The sequence below is a fragment of the Anas acuta genome, chromosome 29 (assembly GCF_963932015.1).
Source record: "Anas acuta chromosome 29, bAnaAcu1.1, whole genome shotgun sequence".
Taxonomy (NCBI): Eukaryota; Metazoa; Chordata; class Aves; order Anseriformes; family Anatidae; genus Anas; species Anas acuta.
In genome coordinates this window covers 604,362-626,472 of record NC_089007.1, presented here as the reverse complement: position 1 = coordinate 626,472, position 22,111 = coordinate 604,362, and positions in this window count along the sequence as shown.

The following is a 22,111-nucleotide window of genomic DNA, read 5'->3' as shown; positions in this document are numbered from 1 at the left end:
ACTTGTACCCAAAGCCTTCCTTTGGGGGCACTTTTGGATGGGCAAAAAGGGATCGCAACGCATTTCCTGGGGCCTGATTTTTCAGTCGTCTTCGATGCCTGCTAGGGCTATGTTTAGGGATGCTCATGAACAGCGAACCCGGAGGGTCCACTTGCACGTGGGGCTGCGTAAAGGCTCCCCTGGGGAGTTCACTTGTACCCAAAGCCTTCCTTTGGTGACACTTTTGGATGGTCCAAAGGGGCTTGCAACGCGTTTTCTTTGGCCCGGCATTTCAGTCTTCTCCCATGCCGGCTAGTGATATATTTAGGGTTGCTCGGAAAAATCGAACCCGGAGGGTCCAGTTGCATGTGGGGCTGCGTAAAGGCTCCCCTGGGGAGTTCACTTGTACCCAAAGCCTTCCTTTGGGGCCACTTTTGGATGGTCCAAAGGGGCTCACAACGCATTTCCTGGGGCCTGATTTTTCTGTCGTCATCGATGCCGGCTAGGGCTATGTATAGGGATGCTCGGAAACAGCGAACCCGGAGGGTCCAGTTGCATGTGGGGCTGTGTAAAGGCTCCCCTGGGGAGTTCACTTGTACCCAAAGCCTTCCTTTGGGGGCACTTTTGGATGGGCGAAAAGGGCTCGCAACGCATTTCCTGGGGCCTGATTTTTCACTCGTCTCCGAGGACGGCTAGGGCTATGTTTAGGGATGCTCGGAAACAGCGAACCCGGAGGGTCCAGTTGCATGTGGGGCTGCGTAAAGGCTCCCCTGGGGAGTTCACTTGTACCCAAAGCCTTCCTCTGGGGGCACTTTTGGATGGGCGAATTAGGCTTTTAACGCGTTTTCTGGGGCCCGAATTTTCAGCCGACTACCAGGCGGGCCAGGGCTATATTTAGGGTTGCTGTGAAAGAGCGAATACGGAGGGTCCAGTTGCATGTGGGGCTGCGTTAAGGCTCCCCTGGGGAGTTCAGTTGTACCCAAAGCCTTCCTCTGGGGGCACTTTTGGATGGGCGAATTAGGCTTTTAACGCATTTTCTGGGGCCCGAGTTTTCAGTCGACTGCCAGGCGGGCCAGGGCTATATTTAGGGTTGCTGTGAAAGAGTGAACCCGGAGGGTCCAGTTGCATGTGGGGCTGCATAAAGGCTCCCCTGGGGAGTTCAGTTGTACCCAAAGCCTTCCTCTGGGGGCACTTCTGGATGGGTGAATGGGGCTTGAAACGCTTTTTCTGTGGCCCGAGTTTTCTGTTTTCTGCCATGCTGGCTAGTGTTATATTTAGGGTTGCTTGTAAACAGCGAACACGGGGGGTCCAGTTGCGTATGGGCCTGCATAAAGGCTCCCCTGGGGAGTTCAGTTGTACCCAAAGCCTTCCTTTGGGGGCACTTTTGGATGGGCGAATGGGGCTTGTAGCACGTTTTCTGGGGCCCGATTTTTCAGTCGTCTGCCATGCGGGCCAGGGTTATATTTAGGGTTGTTGTGAAAGAGCGAATACGGAGGGTCCAGTTGCATGTGGGGCTGCATAAAGGCTCCCCTGGGGAGTTCACTTGTACCCAAAGCCTTCCTTTGGGGGCACTTCTGGATGGGCGAAAGGGGCTTGAAACGCTTTTTCTGTGGCCCGAATTTTCAGTCTTCTGCAATGCTGGCTAGGGTTATATTTAGGGTTGCTGTAAAGAGCGAACACGGAGGGTCCAATTGCATGTGGGGCTGTGTAAAGGCTCCCCTGGGGAGTTCAGATGTACCCAAAGCCTTCCTTTGGGGGCACTTTTGGATGGTCGAATAAGGCTTGTAGCACGTTTTCTGGGGCCCGAGTTTACAGTCGTCTGCCATGCGGGCCAGGGTTATATTTAGGGTTGCTCGTAAACAGTGAACAAGGAGGGTCCAGTTGCATGTGGGGCTGCGTAAAGGCTCCCCTGGGGAGTTCACTTGTACCCAAAGCCTTCCTCTGGGGGCACTTTTGGATGGGCGAACTAGGCTTTTAATGCATTTTCTGTGGCCCGAGTTTTCAGTCGACTGCCAGGCGGGCCAGGGCTATATTTAGGGTTGCTGTGAAAGAGCGAATACGGAGGGTCCAGTTGCACGTGGGGCTGCATAAAGGCTCCCCTGGGGAGTTCACTTGTACCCAAAGCCTTCCTTTGGGGGCACTTCTGGATGGGCGAAAGGGGCTTGAAACGCTTTTTCTGTGGCCCGAGTTTTCAGTCTTCTGCAATGCTGGCTAGGGTTATATTTAGGGTTGCTGTAAAGAGCGAACACGGAGGGTCCAGTTGCATGTGGGGCTGTGTAAAGGCTCCCCTGGGGAGTTCAGATGTACCCAAAGCCTTCCTTTGGGGGCACTTTTGGATGGGCGAATGGGGCTCGTAACACATTTTCTGTGGCCCGAGCTTTCAGTCGACTGCCAGGCGTGCTAGGGCTATATTTAGGCTTGCGGTGAAAGAGTGAACCCGGAGGGTCCAGTTGCATGTGGGGCTGCATAAAGGCTCCCCTGGGGAGTTCAGTTGTACCCAAAGCCTTCCTTTGGGGGCACTTTTGGATGGGCGAACTAGGCTTTTAATGCATTTTCTGTGGCCCGAGTTTTCAGTCGACTGCCAGGCGGGCCAGGGCTATATTTAGGGTTGCTGTGAAAGAGCGAATACGGAGGGTCCAGTTGCACGTGGGGCTGCATAAAGGCTCCCCTGGGGAGTTCAGTTGTACCCAAAGCCTTCCTCTGGGGGCACTTTTGGATGGGCGAATTAGGCTTTTAACACATTTTCTGGGGCCCGAGTTTTCAGCAGACTGCCAGGCGGGCCAGGGCTATATTTAGGGTTGCTGTGAAAGAGTGAACCCGGAGGGTCCAGTTGCATGTGGGGCTGCATAAAGGCTCCCCCGGGGAGTTCACTTGTACCCAAAGCCTTCCTTTGGGGGCACTTCTGGATTGGCGAAAGGGGCTTGAAACTCTTTTTCTGTGGCCCGAGTTTTCAGTCTTCTGCCATGCTGGCTAGGGTTATATTTAGGGTTGCTGTAAAGAGCGAACACGGAGGGTCCAGTTGCATGTGCGGCTGCGTAAAGGCTCCCCTGGGGAGTTCAGATGTACCCAAAGCCTTCCTTTGGGGGCACTTTTGGATGGGCGAATGGGGCTCGTAACACATTTTCTGTGGCCCGAGCTTTCAGTCGACTGCCAGGCGTGCTAGGGCTATATTTAGGCTTGCGGTGAAAGAGTGAACCCGGAGGGTCCAGTTGCATGTGGGGCTGCATAAAGGCTCCCCTGGGGAGTTCAGTTGTACTCAAAGCCTTCCTTTGGGGGCACTTTTGGATGGGCGAATTAGGCTTTTAACAGTTTTTCTGGGGCCCGAGTTTTCAGTCGACCTCCAGGCGGGCCAGGGCTATATTTAGGGTTGCTGTGAAAGAGCGAATACGGAGGGTCCAGTTGCATGTGGGGCTGCGTTAAGGCTCCCCTGGGGAGTTCAGTTGTACCCAAAGCCTTCCTTTGGGGGCACTTTTGGATGGTCCAAGGGGAATCGCAATGCGTTTTCTTAGGCCCGCTTTTTCAGTCTTCTCCCGTTGCGCAGAGGGATACATTTAGGCTTGTGGTGAAAGAGTGAACCCGGAGGGTCCAGTTGCATGTGGGGCTGCGTTAAGGCTCCCCTGGGGAGTTCAGTTGTACCCAAAGCCTTCCCTTGGGGGCACTTCTGGATGGGTAAATGGGGCTTGAAACGCATTTTCTGGAGCCCAAGTTTTCAGTCTTCTGCCATGGTATCTAGGGGTATATTTAGGGTTGCTCGTAAACAGTGAACAAGGAGGGTCCAGTTGCATGTGGGGCTGCATAAAGGCTCCCCTGGGGAGTTCACTTGTACCCAAAGCCTTCCTTTGGGGGCACTTCTGGATCGGCGAAAGGGGCTTAAAACGCTTTTTCTGTGGCCCGAGTTTTCAGTCTTCTGCCATGCTGGCTAGGGTTATATTTAGGGTTGCTGTAAAGAGCGAACACGGAGGGTCCAGTTGCATGTGGGACTGCGTAAAGGCTCCCCTGGGGAGTTCAGATGTACCCAAAGCCTTCCTTTGGGGGCACTTTTGGATGGGCGAATTAGGCTCGTAACACATTTTCTGTGGCCCGAGCTTTCAGTCGACTGCCAGGCGTGCTAGGGCTATATTTAGGCTTGCGGTGAAAGAGTGAACCCGGAGGGTCCAGTTGCATGTGGGGCTGCATAAAGGCTCCCCTGGGGAGTTCACTTGTACCCAAAGCCTTCCTTTGGGGGCACTTCTGGATGGGCGAAAGGGGCTTGAAACACTTTTTCTGGAGCCCGAGTTTTCAGTCTTCTGCCATGCTGGCTAGGGTTATATTTAGGGTTGCTGTAAAGAGCGAATACGGAGGGTCCAGTTGCATGTGGGGCTGCGTAAAGGCTGCCCTGGGGAGTTCACTTGTACCCAAAGCCTTGCTTTGGGGGCACTTTTGGATGGGCGAATGGGGCTCGTAACACATTTTCTGTGGCCCGAGTTTTCAGTCGACTGCCAGGCGTGCTAGGGCTATATTTAGACTTGCGGTGACATAGCGAATACGGAGGGTCCAGTTGCATGTGGGGCTGCGTTAAGGCTCCCCTGGGGAGTTCAGTTGTACCCAAAGCATTCCTTTGGGGGCACTTTAGGATGGTCCAAGGGGAATCGCAATGCGTTTTCTTAGGCCCGCATTTCAGTCTTCTCCCATTGCGCCGAGGGATATAATTAGGCTTGCGGTGAAAGAGTGAACCCGGAGGGTCCAGTTGCATGTGGGGCTGCATAAAGGCTCCCCTGGGGAGTTCAGTTGTACCCAAAGCCTTCCTCTGGGGGCACTTCTGGATGGGTGAATGGGGCTTGAAACGCTTTTTCTGTGGCCCGAGTTTTCTGTTTTCTGCCATGCTGGCTAGTGTTATATTTAGGGTTGCTTGTAAACAGAGAACACGGGGGGTCCAGTTGCGTATGGGCCTGCATAAAGGCTCCCCTGGGGAGTTCACTTGTACCCAAAGCCTTCCTTTGGGGGCACTTTTGGATGGTCGAATGGGGCTTGTAGCACGTTTTCTGGGGCCCGATTTTTCAGTCGTCTGCCATGCGGGCCAGGGTTATATTTAGGGTTGTTGTGAAAGAGCGAATACGGAGGGTCCAGTTGCATGTGGGGCTGCATAAAGGCTCCCCTGGGGAGTTCAGTTGTACCCAAAGCCTTCCTTTGGGGGCACTTCTGGATGGGCGAAAGGGGCTTGAAACGCTTTTTCTGTGGCCCAAATTTTCAGTCTTCTGCAATGCTGGCTAGAGTTATATTTAGGGTTGCTGTAAAGAGCGAACACGGAGGGTCCAATTGCATGTGGGGCTGTGTAAAGGCTCCCCTGGGGAGTTCAGATGTACCCAAAGCCTTCCTTTGGGGGCACTTTTGGATGGTCGAATAAGGCTTGTAGCACGTTTTCTGGGGCCCGAGTTTACAGTCGTCTGCCATGCGGGCCAGGGTTATATTTAGTGTTGCTCGTAAACAGTGAACAAGGAGGGTCCAGTTGCATGTGGGGCTGCATAAAGGCTCCCCTGGGGAGTTCAGTTGTACCCAAAGCCTTCCTTTGGGGGCACTTTTGGATGGGCGAACTAGGCTTTTAATGCATTTTCTGTGGCCCGAGTTTTCAGTCGACTGCCAGGCGGGCCAGGGCTATATTTAGGGTTGCTGTGAAAGAGCGAATACGGAGGGTCCAGTTGCACGTGGGGCTGCATAAAGGCTCCCCTGGGGAGTTCACTTGTACCCAAAGCCTTCCTTTGGGGGCACTTCTGGATGGGCGAAAGGGGCTTGAAACGCTTTTTCTGTGGCCCGAGTTTTCAGTCTTCTGCCATGCTGGCTAGGGTTATATTTAGGGTTGCTGTAAAGAGCGAACACGGAGGGTCCAGTTGCATGTGGGGCTGTGTAAAGGCTCCCCTGGGGAGTTCAGATGTACCCAAAGCCTTCCTTTGGGGGCACTTTTGGATGGGCGAATGGGGCTCGTAATACATTTTCTGTGGCCCGAGCTTTCAGTCGACTGCCAGGCGTGCTAGGGCTATATTTAGGCTTGCGGTGAAAGAGTGAACCCGGAGGGTCCAGTTGCATGTGGGGCTGCATAAAGGCTCCCCTGGGGAGTTCAGTTGTACCCAAAGCCTTCCTTTGGGGGCACTTTTGGATGGGCGAACTAGGCTTTTAATGCATTTTCTGTGGCCCGAGTTTTCAGTCGACTGCCAGGCGGGCCAGGGCTATATTTAGGGTTGCTGTGAAAGAGCGAATACGGAGGGTCCAGTTGCACGTGGGGCTGCATAAAGGCTCCCCTGGGGAGTTCAGTTGTACCCAAAGCCTTCCTCTGGGGGCACTTTTGGATGGGCGAATTAGGCTTTTAACGCATTTTCTGGGGCCCGAATTTTCAGTCGACTGCCAGGCGGGCCAGGGCTATATTTAGGGTTGCTGTGAAAGAGTGAACCCGGAGGGTCCAGTTGCATGTGGGGCTGCATAAAGGCTCCCCCGGGGAGTTCACTTGTACCCAAAGCCTTCCTCTGGGGGCACTTCTGGATTGGCGAAAGGGGCATGAAACGCTTTTTCTGGAGCCCGAGTTTTCAGTCTTCTGCCATGCTGGCTAGGGTTATATTTAGGGTTGCTGTAAAGAGCGAACACGGAGGGTCCAGTTGCATGTGCGGCTGCGTAAAGGCTCCCCTGGGGAGTTCAGATGTACCCAAAGCCTTCCTTTGGGGGCACTTTTGGATGGGCGAATGGGGCTCGTAACACATTTTCTGTGGCCCGAGCTTTCAGTCGACTGCCAGGCGTGCTAGGGCTATATTTAGGCTTGCGGTGAAAGAGTGAACCCGGAGGGTCCAGTTGCATGTGGGGCTGCATAAAGGCTCCCCTGGGGAGTTCAGTTGTACTCAAATCCTACCTTTGGGGGCACTTTTGGATGGGCGAATTAGGCTTTTAACAGTTTTTCTGGGGCCCGTGTTTTCAGTCGACTGCCAGGCGGGCCAGGGCTATATTTAGGGTTGCTGTGAAAGAGCGAATACGGAGGGTCCAGTTGCATGTGGGGCTGCGTTAAGGCTCCCCTGGGGAGTTCAGTTGTACCCAAAGCCTTCCTTTGGGGGCACTTTTGGATGGTCCAAGGGGAATCGCAATGCGTTTTCTTAGGCCCGCTTTTTCACTCTTCTCCCATTGCGCAGAGGGATACATTTAGGCTTGTGGTGAAAGAGTGAACCCGGAGGGTCCAGTTGCATGTGGGGCTGCGTTAAGGCTCCCCTGGGGAGTTCAGTTGTACCCAAAGCCTTCCCTTGGGGGCACTTCTGGATGGGTAAATGGGGCTTGAAACGCATTTTCTGGAGCCCAAGTTTTCAGTCTTCTGCCATGGTGTCTAGGGGTATATTTAGGGTTGCTCGTAAACAGTGAACAAGGAGGGTCCAGTTGCATGTGGGGCTGCATAAAGGCTCCCCTGGGGAGTTCACTTGTACCCAAAGCCTTCCTTTGGGGGCACTTCTGGATCGGCGAAAGGGGCTTGAAACGCTTTTTCTGTGGCCCGAGTTTTCAGTCTTCTGCCATGCTGGCTAGGGTTATATTTAGGGTTGCTGTAAAGAGCGAACACGGAGGGTCCAGTTGCATGTGGGGCTGCGTAAAGGCTCCCCTGGGGAGTTCAGATGTACCCAAAGCCTTCCTTTGGGGGCACTTTTGGATGGGCGAATGGGGCTCGTAACACATTTTCTGTGGCCTGAGCTTTCAGTCGACTGCCAGGCGTGCTAGGGCTATATTTAGGCTTGCGGTGAAAGAGTGAACCCGGAGGGTCCAGTTGCATGTGGGGCTGCATAAAGGCTCCCCTGGGGAGTTCACTTGTACCCAAAGCCTTCCTTTGGGGGCACTTCTGGATGGGCGAAAGGGGCTTGAAACACTTTTTCTGGAGCCCGACTTTTCAGTCTTCTGCCATGCTGGCTAGGGTTATATTTAGGGTTGCTGTAAAGAGCGAATACGGAGGGTCCAGTTGCATGTGGGGCTGCGTAAAGGCTCCCCTGGGGAGTTCACTTGTACCCAAAGCCTTGCTTTGGGGGCACTTTTGGATGGGCGAATGGGGCTCGTAACACATTTTCTGTGGCCCGAGTTTTCAGTCGACTGCCAGGCGTGCTAGGGCTATATTTAGGCTTGCGGTGAAATAGCGAATACGGAGGGTCCAGTTGCATGTGGGGCTGCGTTAAGGCTCCCCTGGGGAGTTCAGTTGTACCCAAAGCCTTCCTTTGGGGGCACTTTAGGATGGTCCAATGGGAATCGCAATGCGTTTTCTTAGGCCCGCATTTCAGTCTTCTCCCATTGCGCCGAGGGATATAATTAGGCTTGCGGTGAAAGAGTGAACCCGGAGGGTCCAGTTGCATGTGGGGCTGCATAAAGGCTCCCCTGGGGAGTTCAGTTGTACCCAAAGCCTTCCTCTGGGGGCACTTCTGGATGGGTGAATGGGGCTTGAAACGCTTTTTCTGTGGCCCGAGTTTTCTGTTTTCTGCCATGCTGGCTAGTGTTATATTTAGGGTTGCTTGTAAACAGCGAACACGGGGGGTCCAGTTGCGTATGGGCCTGCATAAAGGCTCCCCTGGGGAGTTCAGTTGTACCCAAAGCCTTCCTTTGGGGGCACTTTTGGATGGTCGAATGGGGCTTGTAGCACGTTTTCTGGGGCCCGATTTTTCAGTCGTCTGCCATGCGGGCCAGGGTTATATTTAGGGTTGTTGTGAAAGAGCGAATACGGAGGGTCCAGTTGCATGTGGGGCTGCATAAAGGCTCCCCTGGGGAGTTCAGTTGTACCCAAAGCCTTCCTTTGGGGGCACTTCTGGATGGGCGAAAGGGGCTTGAAACGCTTTTTCTGTGGCCCGAATTTTCAGTCTTCTGCAATGCTGGCTAGAGTTATATTTAGGGTTGCTGTAAAGAGCGAACACGGAGGGTCCAATTGCATGTGGGGCTGTGTAAAGGCTCCCCTGGGGAGTTCAGATGTACCCAAAGCCTTCCTTTGGGGGCACTTTTGGATGGTCGAATAAGGCTTGTAGCACGTTTTCTGGGGCCCGAGTTTACAGTCGTCTGCCATGCGGGCCAGGGTTATATTTAGTGTTGCTCGTAAACAGTGAACAAGGAGGGTCCAGTTGCATGTGGGGCTGCATAAAGGCTCCCCTGGGGAGTTCAGTTGTACCCAAAGCCTTCCTTTGGGGGCACTTTTGGATGGGCGAACTAGGCTTTTAATGCATTTTCTGTGGCCCGAGTTTTCAGTCGACTGCCAGGCGGGCCAGGGCTATATTTAGGGTTGCTGTGAAAGAGCGAATACGGAGGGTCCAGTTGCACGTGGGGCTGCATAAAGGCTCCCCTGGGGAGTTCACTTGTACCCAAAGCCTTCCTTTGGGGGCACTTCTGGATGGGCGAAAGGGGCTTGAAACGCTTTTTCTGTGGCCCGAGTTTTCAGTCTTCTGCCATGCTGGCTAGGGTTATATTTAGGGTTGCTGTAAAGAGCGAACACGGAGGGTCCAGTTGCATGTGGGGCTGTGTAAAGGCTCCCCTGGGGAGTTCAGATGTACCCAAAGCCTTCCTTTGGGGGCACTTTTGGATGGGCGAATGGGGCTCGTAATACATTTTCTGTGGCCCGAGCTTTCAGTCGACTGCCAGGCGTGCTAGGGCTATATTTAGTCTTGCGGTGAAAGAGTGAACCCGGAGGGTCCAGTTGCATGTGGGGCTGCATAAAGGCTCCCCTGGGGAGTTCAGTTGTACCCAAAGCCTTCCTTTGGGGGCACTTTTGGATGGGCGAACTAGGCTTTTAATGCATTTTCTGTGGCCCGAGTTTTCAGTCGACTGCCAGGCGGGCCAGGGCTATATTTAGGGTTGCTGTGAAAGAGCGAATATGGAGGGTCCAGTTGCACGTGGGGCTGCATAAAGGCTCCCCTGGGGAGTTCAGTTGTACCCAAAGCCTTCCTTTGGGGGCACTTTTGGATGGGCGAATTAGGCTTTTAACGCATTTTCTGAGGCCCGAATTTTCAGTCGACTGCCAGGCGGGCCAGGGCTATATTTAGGGTTGCTGTGAAAGAGTGAACCCGGAGGGTCCAGTTGCATGTGGGGCTGCATAAAGGCTCCCCCGGGGAGTTCACTTGTACCCAAAGCCTTCCTCTGGGGGCACTTCTGGATTGGCGAAAGGGGCATGAAACGCTTTTTCTGGAGCCCGAGTTTTCAGTCTTCTGCCATGCTGGCTAGGGTTATATTTAGGGTTGCTGTAAAGAGCGAACACGGAGGGTCCAGTTGCATGTGCGGCTGCGTAAAGGCTCCCCTGGGGAGTTCAGATGTACCCAAAGCCTTCCTTTGGGGGCACTTTTGGATGGGCGAATGGGGCTCGTAACACATTTTCTGTGGCCCGAGCTTTCAGTCGACTGCCAGGCGTGCTAGGGCTATATTTAGGCTTGCGGTGAAAGAGTGAACCCGGAGGGTCCAGTTGCATGTGGGGCTGCATAAAGGCTCCCCTGGGGAGTTCAGTTGTACTCAAATCCTACCTTTGGGGGCACTTTTGGATGGGCGAATTAGGCTTTTAACAGTTTTTCTGGGGCCCGTGTTTTCAGTCGACTGCCAGGCGGGCCAGGGCTATATTTAGGGTTGCTGTGAAAGAGCGAATACGGAGGGTCCAGTTGCATGTGGGGCTGCGTTAAGGCTCCCCTGGGGAGTTCAGTTGTACCCAAAGCCTTCCTTTGGGGGCACTTTTGGATGGTCCAAGGGGAATCGCAATGCGTTTTCTTAGGCCCGCTTTTTCACTCTTCTCCCATTGCGCAGAGGGATACATTTAGGCTTGTGGTGAAAGAGTGAACCCGGAGGGTCCAGTTGCATGTGGGGCTGCGTTAAGGCTCCCCTGGGGAGTTCAGTTGTACCCAAAGCCTTCCCTTGGGGGCACTTCTGGATGGGTAAATGGGGCTTGAAACGCATTTTCTGGAGCCCAAGTTTTCAGTCTTCTGCCATGGTGTCTAGGGGTATATTTAGGGTTGCTCGTAAACAGTGAACAAGGAGGGTCCAGTTGCATGTGGGGCTGCATAAAGGCTCCCCTGGGGAGTTCACTTGTACCCAAAGCCTTCCTTTGGGGGCACTTCTGGATCGGCGAAAGGGGCTTAAAACGCTTTTTCTGTGGCCCGAGTTTTCAGTCTTCTGCCATGCTGGCTAGGGTTATATTTAGGGTTGCTGTAAAGAGCGAACACGGAGGGTCCAGTTGCATGTGGGGCTGCGTAAAGGCTCCCCTGGGGAGTTCAGATGTACCCAAAGCCTTCCTTTGGGGGCACTTTTGGATGGGCGAATGGGGCTCGTAACACATTTTCTGTGGCCTGAGCTTTCAGTCGACTGCCAGGCGTGCTAGGGCTATATTTAGGCTTGCGGTGAAAGAGTGAACCCGGAGGGTCCAGTTGCATGTGGGGCTGCATAAAGGCTCCCCTGGGGAGTTCACTTGTACCCAAAGCCTTCCTTTGGGGGCACTTCTGGATGGGCGAAAGGGGCTTGAAACACTTTTTCTGGAGCCCGACTTTTCAGTCTTCTGCCATGCTGGCTAGGGTTATATTTAGGGTTGCTGTAAAGAGCGAATACGGAGGGTCCAGTTGCATGTGGGGCTGCGTAAAGGCTCCCCTGGGGAGTTCACTTGTACCCAAAGCCTTGCTTTGGGGGCACTTTTGGATGGGCGAATGGGGCTCGTAACACATTTTCTGTGGCCCGAGTTTTCAGTCGACTGCCAGGCGTGCTAGGGCTATATTTAGGCTTGCGGTGAAATAGCGAATACGGAGGGTCCAGTTGCATGTGGGGCTGCGTTAAGGCTCCCCTGGGGAGTTCAGTTGTACCCAAAGCCTTCCTTTGGGGGCACTTTAGGATGGTCCAAGGGGAATCGCAATGCGTTTTCTTAGGCCCGCATTTCAGTCTTCTCCCATTGCGCCGAGGGATATAATTAGGCTTGCGGTGAAAGAGTGAACCCGGAGGGTCCAGTTGCATGTGGGGCTGCATAAAGGCTCCCCTGGGGAGTTCAGTTGTACCCAAAGCCTTCCTCTGGGGGCACTTCTGGATGGGTGAATGGGGCTTGAAACGCTTTTTCTGTGGCCCGAGTTTTCTGTTTTCTGCCATGCTGGCTAGTGTTATATTTAGGGTTGCTCGTAAACAGTGAACAAGGAGGGTCCAGTTGCATGTGGGGCTGCATAAAGGCTCCCCTGGGGAGTTCAGTTGTACCCAAAGCCTTCCTTTGGGGGCACTTCTGGATGGTCGAATGGGGCTTGTAGCACGTTTTCTGGGGCCCGATTTTTCAGTCGTCTGCCATGCGGGCCAGGGTTATATTTAGGGTTGTTGTGAAAGAGCGAATACGGAGGGTCCAGTTGCATGTGGGGCTGCATAAAGGCTCCCCTGGGGAGTTCAGTTGTACCCAAAGCCTTCCTTTGGGGGCACTTCTGGATGGGCGAAAGGGGCTTGAAACGCTTTTTCTGTGGCCCGAATTTTCAGTCTTCTGCAATGCTGGCTAGAGTTATATTTAGGGTTGCTGTAAAGAGCGAACACGGAGGGTCCAATTGCATGTGGGGCTGTGTAAAGGCTCCCCTGGGGAGTTCAGATGTACCCAAAGCCTTCCTTTGGGGGCACTTTTGGATGGTCGAATAAGGCTTGTAGCACGTTTTCTGGGGCCCGAGTTTACAGTCGTCTGCCATGCGGGCCAGGGTTATATTTAGGGTTGCTCGTAAACAGTGAACAAGGAGGGTCCAGTTGCATGTGGGGCTGCGTAAAGTCTCCCCTGGGGAGTTCAGTTGTACCCAAAGCCTTCCTTTGGGGGCACTTTTGGATGGGCGAACTAGGCTTTTAATGCATTTTCTGGGGCCCGAGTTTTCAGTCGACTGCCAGGCGGGACAGGGCTATATTTAGGGTTGCTGTGAAAGAGCGAATACGGAGGGTCCAGTTGCACGTGGGGCTGCATAAAGGCTCCCCTGGGGAGTTCACTTGTACCCAAAGCCTTCCTTTGGGGGCACTTCTGGATGGGCGAAAGGGGCTTGAAACGCTATTTCTGTGGCCCGAGTTTTCAGTCTTCTGCCATGCTGGCTAGGGTTATATTTAGGGTTGCTGTAAAGAGCGAACACGGAGGGTCCAGTTGCATGTGGGGCTGTGTAAAGGCTCCCCTGGGGAGTTCAGATGTACCCAAAGCCTTCCTTTGGGGGCACTTTTGGATGGGCGAATGGGGCTCGTAACACATTTTCTGTGGCCCGAGCTTTCAGTCGACTGCCAGGCGTGCTAGGGCTATATTTAGTCTTGCGGTGAAAGAGTGAACCCGGAGGGTCCAGTTGCATGTGGGGCTGCATAAAGGCTCCCCTGGGGAGTTCAGTTGTACCCAAAGCCTTCCTTTGGGGGCACTTTTGGATGGGCGAACTAGGCTTTTAATGCATTTTCTGTGGCCCGAGTTTTCAGTCGACTGCCAGGCGGGCCAGGGCTATATTTAGGGTTGCTGTGAAAGAGCGAATACGGAGGGTCCAGTTGCATGTGGGGCTGCATAAAGGCTCCCCTGGGGAGTTCAGTTGTACTCAAAGCCTTCCTTTGGGGGCACTTTTGGATGGGCGAATTAGGCTTTTAACAGTTTTTCTGGGGCCCGAGTTTTCAGTCGACTGCCAGGCGGGCCAGGGCTATATTTAGGGTTGCTGTGAAAGAGCGAATACGGAGGGTCCAGTTGCATGTGGGGCTGCGTTAAGGCTCCCCTGGGGAGTTCAGTTGTACCCAAAGCCTTCCTTTGGGGGCACTTTTGGATGGTCCAAGGGGAATCGCAATGCGTTTTCTTAGGCCCGCTTTTTCAGTCTTCTCCCATTGCGCAGAGGGATACATTTAGGCTTGTGGTGAAAGAGTGAACCCGGAGGGTCCAGTTGCATGTGGGGCTGCGTTAAGGCTCCCCTGGGGAGTTCACTTGTACCCAAAGCCTTCCCTTGGGGGCACTTCTGGATGGGTAAATGGGGCTTGAAACGCATTTTCTGGAGCCCAAGTTTTCAGTCTTCTGCCATGGTGTCTAGGGGTATATTTAGGGTTGCTCGTAAACAGTGAACAAGGAGGGTCCAGTTGCATGTGGGGCTACATAAAGGCTCCCCTGGGGAGTTCACTTGTACCCAAAGCCTTCCTTTGGGGGCACTTCTGGATCGGCGAAAAGGGCTTGAAACACTTTTTCTGGAGCCCGAGTTTTCAGTCTTCTGCCATGCTGGCTAGGGTTATATTTAGGGTTGCTGTAAAGAGCGAATACGGAGGGTCCAGTTGCATGTGGGGCTGCATAAAGGCTCCCCTGGGGAGTTCACTTGTACCCAAAGCCTTCCCTTGGGGGCACTTTTGGATGGGCGAATGGGGCTCGTAATACATTTTCTGTGGCCCGAGCTTTCAGTCGACTGCCAGGCGTGCTAGGGCTATATTTAGTCTTGCGGTGAAAGAGTGAACCCGGAGGGTCCAGTTGCATGTGGGGCTGCATAAAGGCTCCCCTGGGGAGTTCAGTTGTACCCAAAGCCTTCCTTTGGGGGCACTTTTGGATGGGCGAACTAGGCTTTTAATGCATTTTCTGTGGCCCGAGTTTTCAGTCGACTGCCAGGCGGGCCAGGGCTATATTTAGGGTTGCTGTGAAAGAGCGAATACGGAGGGTCCAGTTGCACGTGGGGCTGCATAAAGGCTCCCCTGGGGAGTTCAGTTGTACCCAAAGCCTTCCTCTGGGGGCACTTTTGGATGGGCGAACTAGGCTTTTAACGCATTTTCTGGGGCCCGAGTTTTCAGTCGACTGCCAGGCGGGCCAGGGCTATATTTAGGGTTGCTGTGAAAGAGTGAACCCGGAGGGTCCAGTTGCATGTGGGGCTGCATAAAGGCTCCCCCGGGGAGTTCACTTGTACCCAAAGCCTTCCTTTGGGGGCACTTCTGGATTGGCGAAAGGGGCATGAAACGCTTTTTCTGTGGCCCGAGTTTTCAGTCTTCTGCCATGCTGGCTAGGGTTATATTTAGGGTTGCTGTAAAGAGCGAACACGGAGGGTCCAGTTGCATATGGGGCTGCGTAAAGGCTCCCCTGGGGAGTTCACTTGTACCCAAAGCCTTCCTTTGGGGGCACTTTTGGATGGGCGAATGGGGCTCGTAACACATTTTCTGTGGCCCGAGCTTTCAGTCGACTGCCAGGCGTGCTAGGGCTATATTTAGGCTTGCGGTGAAAGAGTGAACCCGGAGGGTCCAGTTGCATGTGGGGCTGCATAAAGGCTCCCCTGGGGAGTTCACTTGTACCCAAAGCCTTCCTTTGGGGGCACTTTTGGATGGTCCAAAGGGGCTCGCAACGCATTTCCTGGTGCCTGATTTTTCACTCGTCTCCGATGACGGCTAGGGCTACGTTTAGGTTTGCTCAGGAACAGAGAACCCGGAGGGTCCAGTTGCATGTGGGGCTGCGTAAAGGCTCCCCTGGGGAGTTCTCTTGTACCCAAAGTCTTCCTTTGGGGGCACATTTGGTTGGGCGAAATGGGCTCGTAACGCATTTCCTGGGGCCTGATTTTTCACTCGTCTCCGATGACGGCTAGGGCTACGTTTAGGTTTGCTCATTAACAGCGAACCCGGAGGGTCCAGTTGCGTGTGGGGCTGCGTAAAGGCTCCCCTGGGGAGTTCACTTGTACCCAAAGCCTTTCTTTGGGGGCACTTTTGGATGGGCGAAAAGGGCTCGCAACGCATTTCCTGGGGCCCGGGTTTTCAGTCTTCTCCCATGCCGACTAGTAATATATTTAGGTTTGCTCGGAAAAATCGAACCCGGATGGTCCAGTTGCATGTGGGGCTGCGTAAAGGCTCCCCTGGGGAGTTCACTTGTACCCAAAGCCTTCCTTTGGGGGCACTTTTGGATGGGCAAAAAGGGCTCGCAACGCATTTCCTGGGGCCTGATTTTTCACTCGTCTCCGATGCCGTCTAGGACTATGTTTAGGGATGCTCGGAAACAGCAAACCCGGAGGGTCCAGTTGCATGTGGGGCTGCGTAAAGGCTCCCCTGGGGAGTTCTCTTGTACCCAAAGTCTTCCTTTGGGGGCACTTTTGGATGGGCGAAAAGGGCTCGCAACGCATTTCCTGGGGCGTGATTTTTCAGTCGTCTCCGATGACGGCTAGGGCTACGTTTAGGTTTGCTCAGGAACAGCGAACCCGGAGGGTCCAGTTGCATGTGGGGCTGCGTAAAGGCTCCCGTGGGGAGATCACTTGTACCCAAAGCCTTCCTTTGGGGACACTTTTGGATGGGCAAAAAGGGCTCGCAACGCATTTCCTGGGGCCTGATTTTTCAGTCGTCTTCGATGCCGGCTAGGGCTATGTTTAGGGATGCTCATGAACAGCGAACCCGGAGGGTCCACTTGCACGTGGGGCTGCGTAAAGGCTCCCCTGGGGAGTTCACTTGTACCCAAAGCCTTCCTTTGGTGACACTTTTGGATGGTCCAAAGGGGCTTGCAACGCGTTTTCTTTGGCCCGGGATTTCAGTCTTCTCCCATGCCGGCTAGTGATATATTTAGGGTTGCTCGGAAAAATCGAACCCGGAGGGTCCAGTTGCATGTGGGGCTGCGTAAAGGCTCCCCTGGGGAGTTCACTTGTACCCAAAGCCTTCCTTTGGGGGCACTTTTGGATGGGAGAAAATGGCTCGCAACGCATTTCCTGGGGCCTGATTTTTCAGTCGACTTCGATGCCGGCTAGGGCTATGTTTACTGATGCTCGGAAACAGCGAACCCGGAGGGTCCAGTTGCATGTGGGGCTGCGTAAAGTCTCCCCTGGGGAGTTCACTTGTACCCAAAGCCTTCCTTTGGTGACACTTTTGGATGGTCCAAAGGGGCTTGAAACGCGTTTTCTGGGGCCCGGGTTTTCAGTCTTCTCCCATGCCGGCTAGTGATATATTTAGGGTTGCTCGGAAAAATCGAACCCGGAGGGTCCAGTTGCATGTGGGGCTGCGTAAAGGCTCCCCTGGGGAGTTCACTTGTATCCAAAGCCTTCCTTTGGGAGCACTTTTGGATGGTCCAAAGGGGCTCGCAACGCATTTCCTGGTGCCTGATTTTTCTGTCGTCATCGATGCCGGCTAGGGCTATGTTTAGGGATGCTCGGAAACAGCGAACCCGGAGGGTCCAGTTGCATGTGGGGCTGCGTAAAGGCTCCCCTGGGGAGTTCACTTGTACCCAAAGCCTTCCTTTGGGGGCACTTTTGGATGGCGAAAAGGGCTCGCAACGCATTTCCTGGGGCCTGATTTTTCACTCGTCTCCGAGGACGGCTAGGGCTATGTTTAGGGATGCTCGGAAACAGTGAACCCGGAGGGTCCAGTTGCATGTGGGGCTGCGTAAAGGCTCCCCTGGGGAGTTCACTTGTACCCAAAGCCTTCCTTTGGGGGCACTTTTGGATAGGCGAAAAGGGCTCGCAACGCATTTCCTGGGGCTTGATTTTTCAGTCGTCTTCTATGCCGGCTAGGGCTATGTTTAGGGATGCTCGGAAACATCGAACCCGGAGGGTCCAGTTGCATGTGGGGCTGCGTAAAGGCTCCCCTGGGGAGTTCACTTGTACCCAAAGCCTTCCTTTGGGGGCACTTTTGGATGGGCAAAAAGGGCTCGCAACGCATTTCCTGGGGCCTGATTTTTCACTCGTCTCCGATGCCGTCTAGGATTATGTTTAGGGATGCTCGGAAACAGCGAACCCGGAGGGTCCAGTTCCATGTGGGGCTGCGTAAAGGCTCCCCTGGGGAGTTCTCTTGTACCCAAAGTCTTCCTTTGGGGGCACTATTGGATGGGCGAAAAGGGCTCGTAACGCATTTCCTGGGGCCTGATTTTTCACTCGTCTCCGATGACGGCTAGGGCTACGTTTAGGTTTGCTCAGGAACAGCGAACCCGGAGGGTCCAGTTGCATGTGGGGCTGCGTAAAGGCTCCCCTGGGGAGTTCACTTGTACACAAAGCCTTCCTCTGGGGGCACTTTTGGATGGGCGAATTAGGCTTTTAACGCGTTTTCTGGGGCCCGAGTTTTCAGTCGACTGCCAGGCGGGCCAGGGCTATATTTAGGGTTGCTGTGAAAGAGCGAATACGGAGGGTCCAGTTGCATGTGGGGCTGCATAAAGGCTCCCCTGGGGAGTTCACTTGTACCCAAAGCCTTCCTTTGGGGGCACTTTTGGATGGGCGAATGGGGCTCGTAACACATTTTCTGTGGCCCGAGCTTTCATTTGACTGCCAGGCGTGCTAGGGCTATATTTAGGCTTGCGGTGAAAGAGTGAACCCGAAGGGTCCAGTTGCATGTGGGGCTGCATAAAGGCTCCCCTGGGGAGTTCAGTTGTACCCAAAGCCTTCCTTTGGGGGCACTTCTGGATGGGCGAATGGGGCTTGAAACGCATTTTCTGGAGCCCGAGTTTTCAGTCTTCTGCCATGGTGGCTAGGGGTATATTTAGGGTTGCTCGTAAACAGTGAAGAAGGAGGGTCCAGTTGCATGTGGGGCTGCGTAAAGGCTCCCCTGGGGAGTTCACTTGTACCCAAAGCCTTCCTCTGGGGGCACTTTTGGATGGGCGAATTAGGCTTTTAACGCGTTTTCTGGGGCCCGAATTTTCAGTCGACTGCCAGGCGGGCCAGGGCTATATTTAGGGTTGCTGTGAAAGAGCGAATACGGAGGGTCCAGTTGCATGTGGGGCTGCGTTAAGGCTCCCCTGGGGAGTTCAGTTGTACCCAAAGCCTTCCTCTGGGGGCACTTTTGGATGGGCGAATTAGGCTTTTAACCCATTTTCTGGAGCCCGAGTTTTCAGTCGACTGCCAGGCGGGCCAGGGCTATATTTAGGGTTGCTGTGAAAGAGTGAACCCGGAGGGTCCAGTTGCATGTGGGGCTGCGTAAAGGCTCCCCTGGGGAGTTCACTTGTACCCAAAGCCTTCCTCTGGGGGCACTTCTGGATGGGTGAATGGGGCTTGAAACGCTTTTTCTGTGGCCCGAGTTTTCTGTTTTCTGCCATGCTGGCTAGTTTTATATTTAGGGTTGCTTGTAAACAGCGAACACGGGGGGTCCAGTTGCGTATGGGCCTGCATAAAGGCTCCCCTGGGGAGTTCAGTTGTACCCAAAGCCTTCCTTTGGGGGCACTTTTGGATGGGCGAATGGGGCTTGTAGCACGTTTTCTGGGGCCCGATTTTTCAGTCGTCTGCCATGCGGGCCAGGGTTATATTTAGGGTTGTTGTGAAAGAGCGAATACGGAGGGTCCAGTTGCATGTGGGGCTGCATAAAGGCTCCCCTGGGGAGTTCACTTGTACCCAAAGCCTTCCTTTGGGGGCACTTCTGGATGGGCGAAAGGGGCTTGAAACGCTTTTTCTGTGGCCCGAATTTTCAGTCTTCCGCAATGCTGGCTAGAGTTATATTTAGGGTTGCTGTAAAGAGCGAACACGGAGGGTCCAATTGCATTTGGGGCTGTGTAAAGGCTCCCATGGGGAGTTCAGATGTACACAAAGCCTTCCTTTGGGGGCACTTTTGGATGGTCGAATAAGGCTTGTAACACGTTTTCTGGGGCCCGAGTTTACAGTCGTCTGCCATGCGGGCCAGGGTTATATTTAGGGTTGCTCGTAAACAGTGAACAAGGAGGGTCCAGTTGCATGTGGGGCTGCGTAAAGTCCCCCTGGGGAGTTCAGTTGTACCCAAAGCCTTCCTCTGGGGGCACTTTTGGATGGGCGAATTAGGCTTTTAATGCATTTTCTGGGGCCCGAGTTTTCAGTCGACTGCCAGGCGGGCCAGGGCTATATTTAGGGTTGCTGTGAAAGAGCGAATACGGAGGGTCCAGTTGCACGTGGGGCTGCATAAAGGCTCCCCTGGGGAGTTCACTTGTACCCAAAGCCTTCCTTTGGGGGCACTTCTGGATGGGCGAAAGGGGCTTGAAACGCTTTTTCTGTGGCCCGAGTTTTCAGTCTTCTGCCATGGTGGCTAGGGTTATATTTAGGGTTGCTGTAAAGAGCGAACACGGAGGGTCCAGTTGCATGTGGGGCTGCGTAAAGGCTCCCCTGGGGAGTTCAGATGTACCCAAAGCCTTCCTTTGGGGGCACTTTTGGATGGGCGAATTAGGCTTTTAACGCATTTTCTGGGGCCCGAGTTTTCAGCAGACTGCCAGGCGTGCTAGGGCTATATTTAGGGTTGCTGTGAAAGAGTGAACACGGAGGGTCCAGTTGCATGTGGGGCTGCATAAAGGCTCCCCCGGGGAGTTCAGATGTACCCAAAGCCTTCCTTTGGGGGCACTTTTGGATGGGCGAATGGGGCTCGTAACACATTTTCTGTGGCCCGAGCTTTCAGTCGACTGCCAGGCGTGCTAGGGCTATATTTAGTCTTGCGGTGAAAGAGTGAATCCGGAGGGTCCAGTTGCATGTGGGGCTGCATAAAGGCTCCCCTGGGGAGATCAGTTGTACCCAAAGCCTTCCTTTGGGGGCACTTTTGGATGGGCGAACTAGGCTTTTAATGCATTTTCTGTGGCCCGAGTTTTCAGTCGACTGCCAGGCGGGCCAGGGCTATATTTAGGGTTGCTGTGAAAGAGCGAATACGGAGGGTCCAGTTGCACGTGGGGCTGCATAAAGGCTCCCCTGGGGAGTTCAGATGTACCCAAAGCCTTCCTTTGGGGGCACTTTTGGATGGGCGAATTAGGCTTTTAACTCATTTTCTGGGGCCCGAGTTTTCAGCAGACTGCCAGGCGGGCCAGGGCTATATTTAGGGTTGCTGTGAAAGAGTGAACACGGAGGGTCCAGTTGCACGTGGGGCTGCATAAAGGCTCCCCTGGGGAGTTCAGATGTACCCAAAGCCTTCCTTTGGGGGCACTTTTGGATGGGCGAACTAGGCTTTTAATGCATTTTCTGTGGCCCGAGTTTCCAGTCGACTGCCAGGCGGGCCAGGGCTATATTTAGGGTTGCTGTGAAAGAGCGAATACGGAGGGTCCAGTTGCATGTGGGGCTGCATAAAGGCTCCCCTGGGGAGTTCAGTTGTACCCAAAGCCTTCCTTTGGGGGCACTTTTGGATGGGCGAACTAGGCTTTTAATGCATTTTCTGTGGCCCGAGTTTTCAGTCGACTGCCAGGCGGGCCAGGGCTATATTTAGGGTTGCTGTGAAAGAGCGAATACGGAGGGTCCAGTTGCATGTGGGGCTGCGTTAAGGCTCCCCTGGGGAGTTCAGTTGTACCCAAAGCCTTCCTTTGGGGGCACTTTTGGATGGTCCAAGGGGAATCGCAATGCGTTTTCTTAGGCCCGCTTTTTCAGTCTTCTCCCATTGCGCAGAGGGATACATTTAGGCTTGTGGTGAAAGAGTGAACCCGGAGAGTCCAGTTGCATGTGGGGCTGCGTTAAGGCTCCCCTGGGGAGTTCACTTGTACCCAAAGCCTTCCCTTGGGGGCACTTCTGGATGGGTAAATGGGGCTTGAAACGCATTTTCTGGAGCCCAAGTTTTCAGTCTTCTGCCATGGTGTCTAGGGGTATATTTAGGGTTGCTCGTAAACTGTGAACAAGGAGGGTCCAGTTGCATGTGGGGCTGCATAAAGGCTCCCCTGGGGAGTTCACTTGTACTTAAAGCCTTCCTTTGGGGGCACTTCTGGATCGGCGAAAGGGGCTTAAAACGCTTTTTCTGTGGCCCGAGTTTTCAGTCTTCTGCCATGCTGGCTAGGGTTATATTTAGGGTTGCTGTAAAGAGCGAACACGGAGGGTCCAGTTGCATGTGGGGCTGCGTAAAGGCTCCCCTGGGGAGTTCAGATGTACCCAAAGCCTTCCTTTGGGGGCACTTTTGGATGGGCGAATGGGGCTCGTAACACATTTTCTGTGGCCTGAGCTTTCAGTCGTCTGCCAGGCGTGCTAGGGCTATATTTAGGCTTGCGGTGAAAGAGTGAACCCGGAGGGTCCAGTTGCATGTGGGGCTGCATAAAGGCTCCCCTGGGGAGTTCAGTTGTACCCAAAGCCTTCCTTTGGGGGCACTTCTGGATGGGCGAAAGGGGCTTGAAACACTTTTTCTGGAGCCCGACTTTTCAGTCTTCTGCCATGCTGGCTAGGGTTATATTTAGGGTTGCTGTAAAGAGCGAATACGGAGGGTCCAGTTGCATGTGGGGCTGCGTAAAGGCTCCCCTGGGGAGTTCACTTGTACCCAAAGCCTTGCTTTGGGGGCACTTTTGGATGGGCGAATGGGGCTCGTAACACATATTCTGTGGCCCGAGTTTTCCGTCGACTGCCAGGCG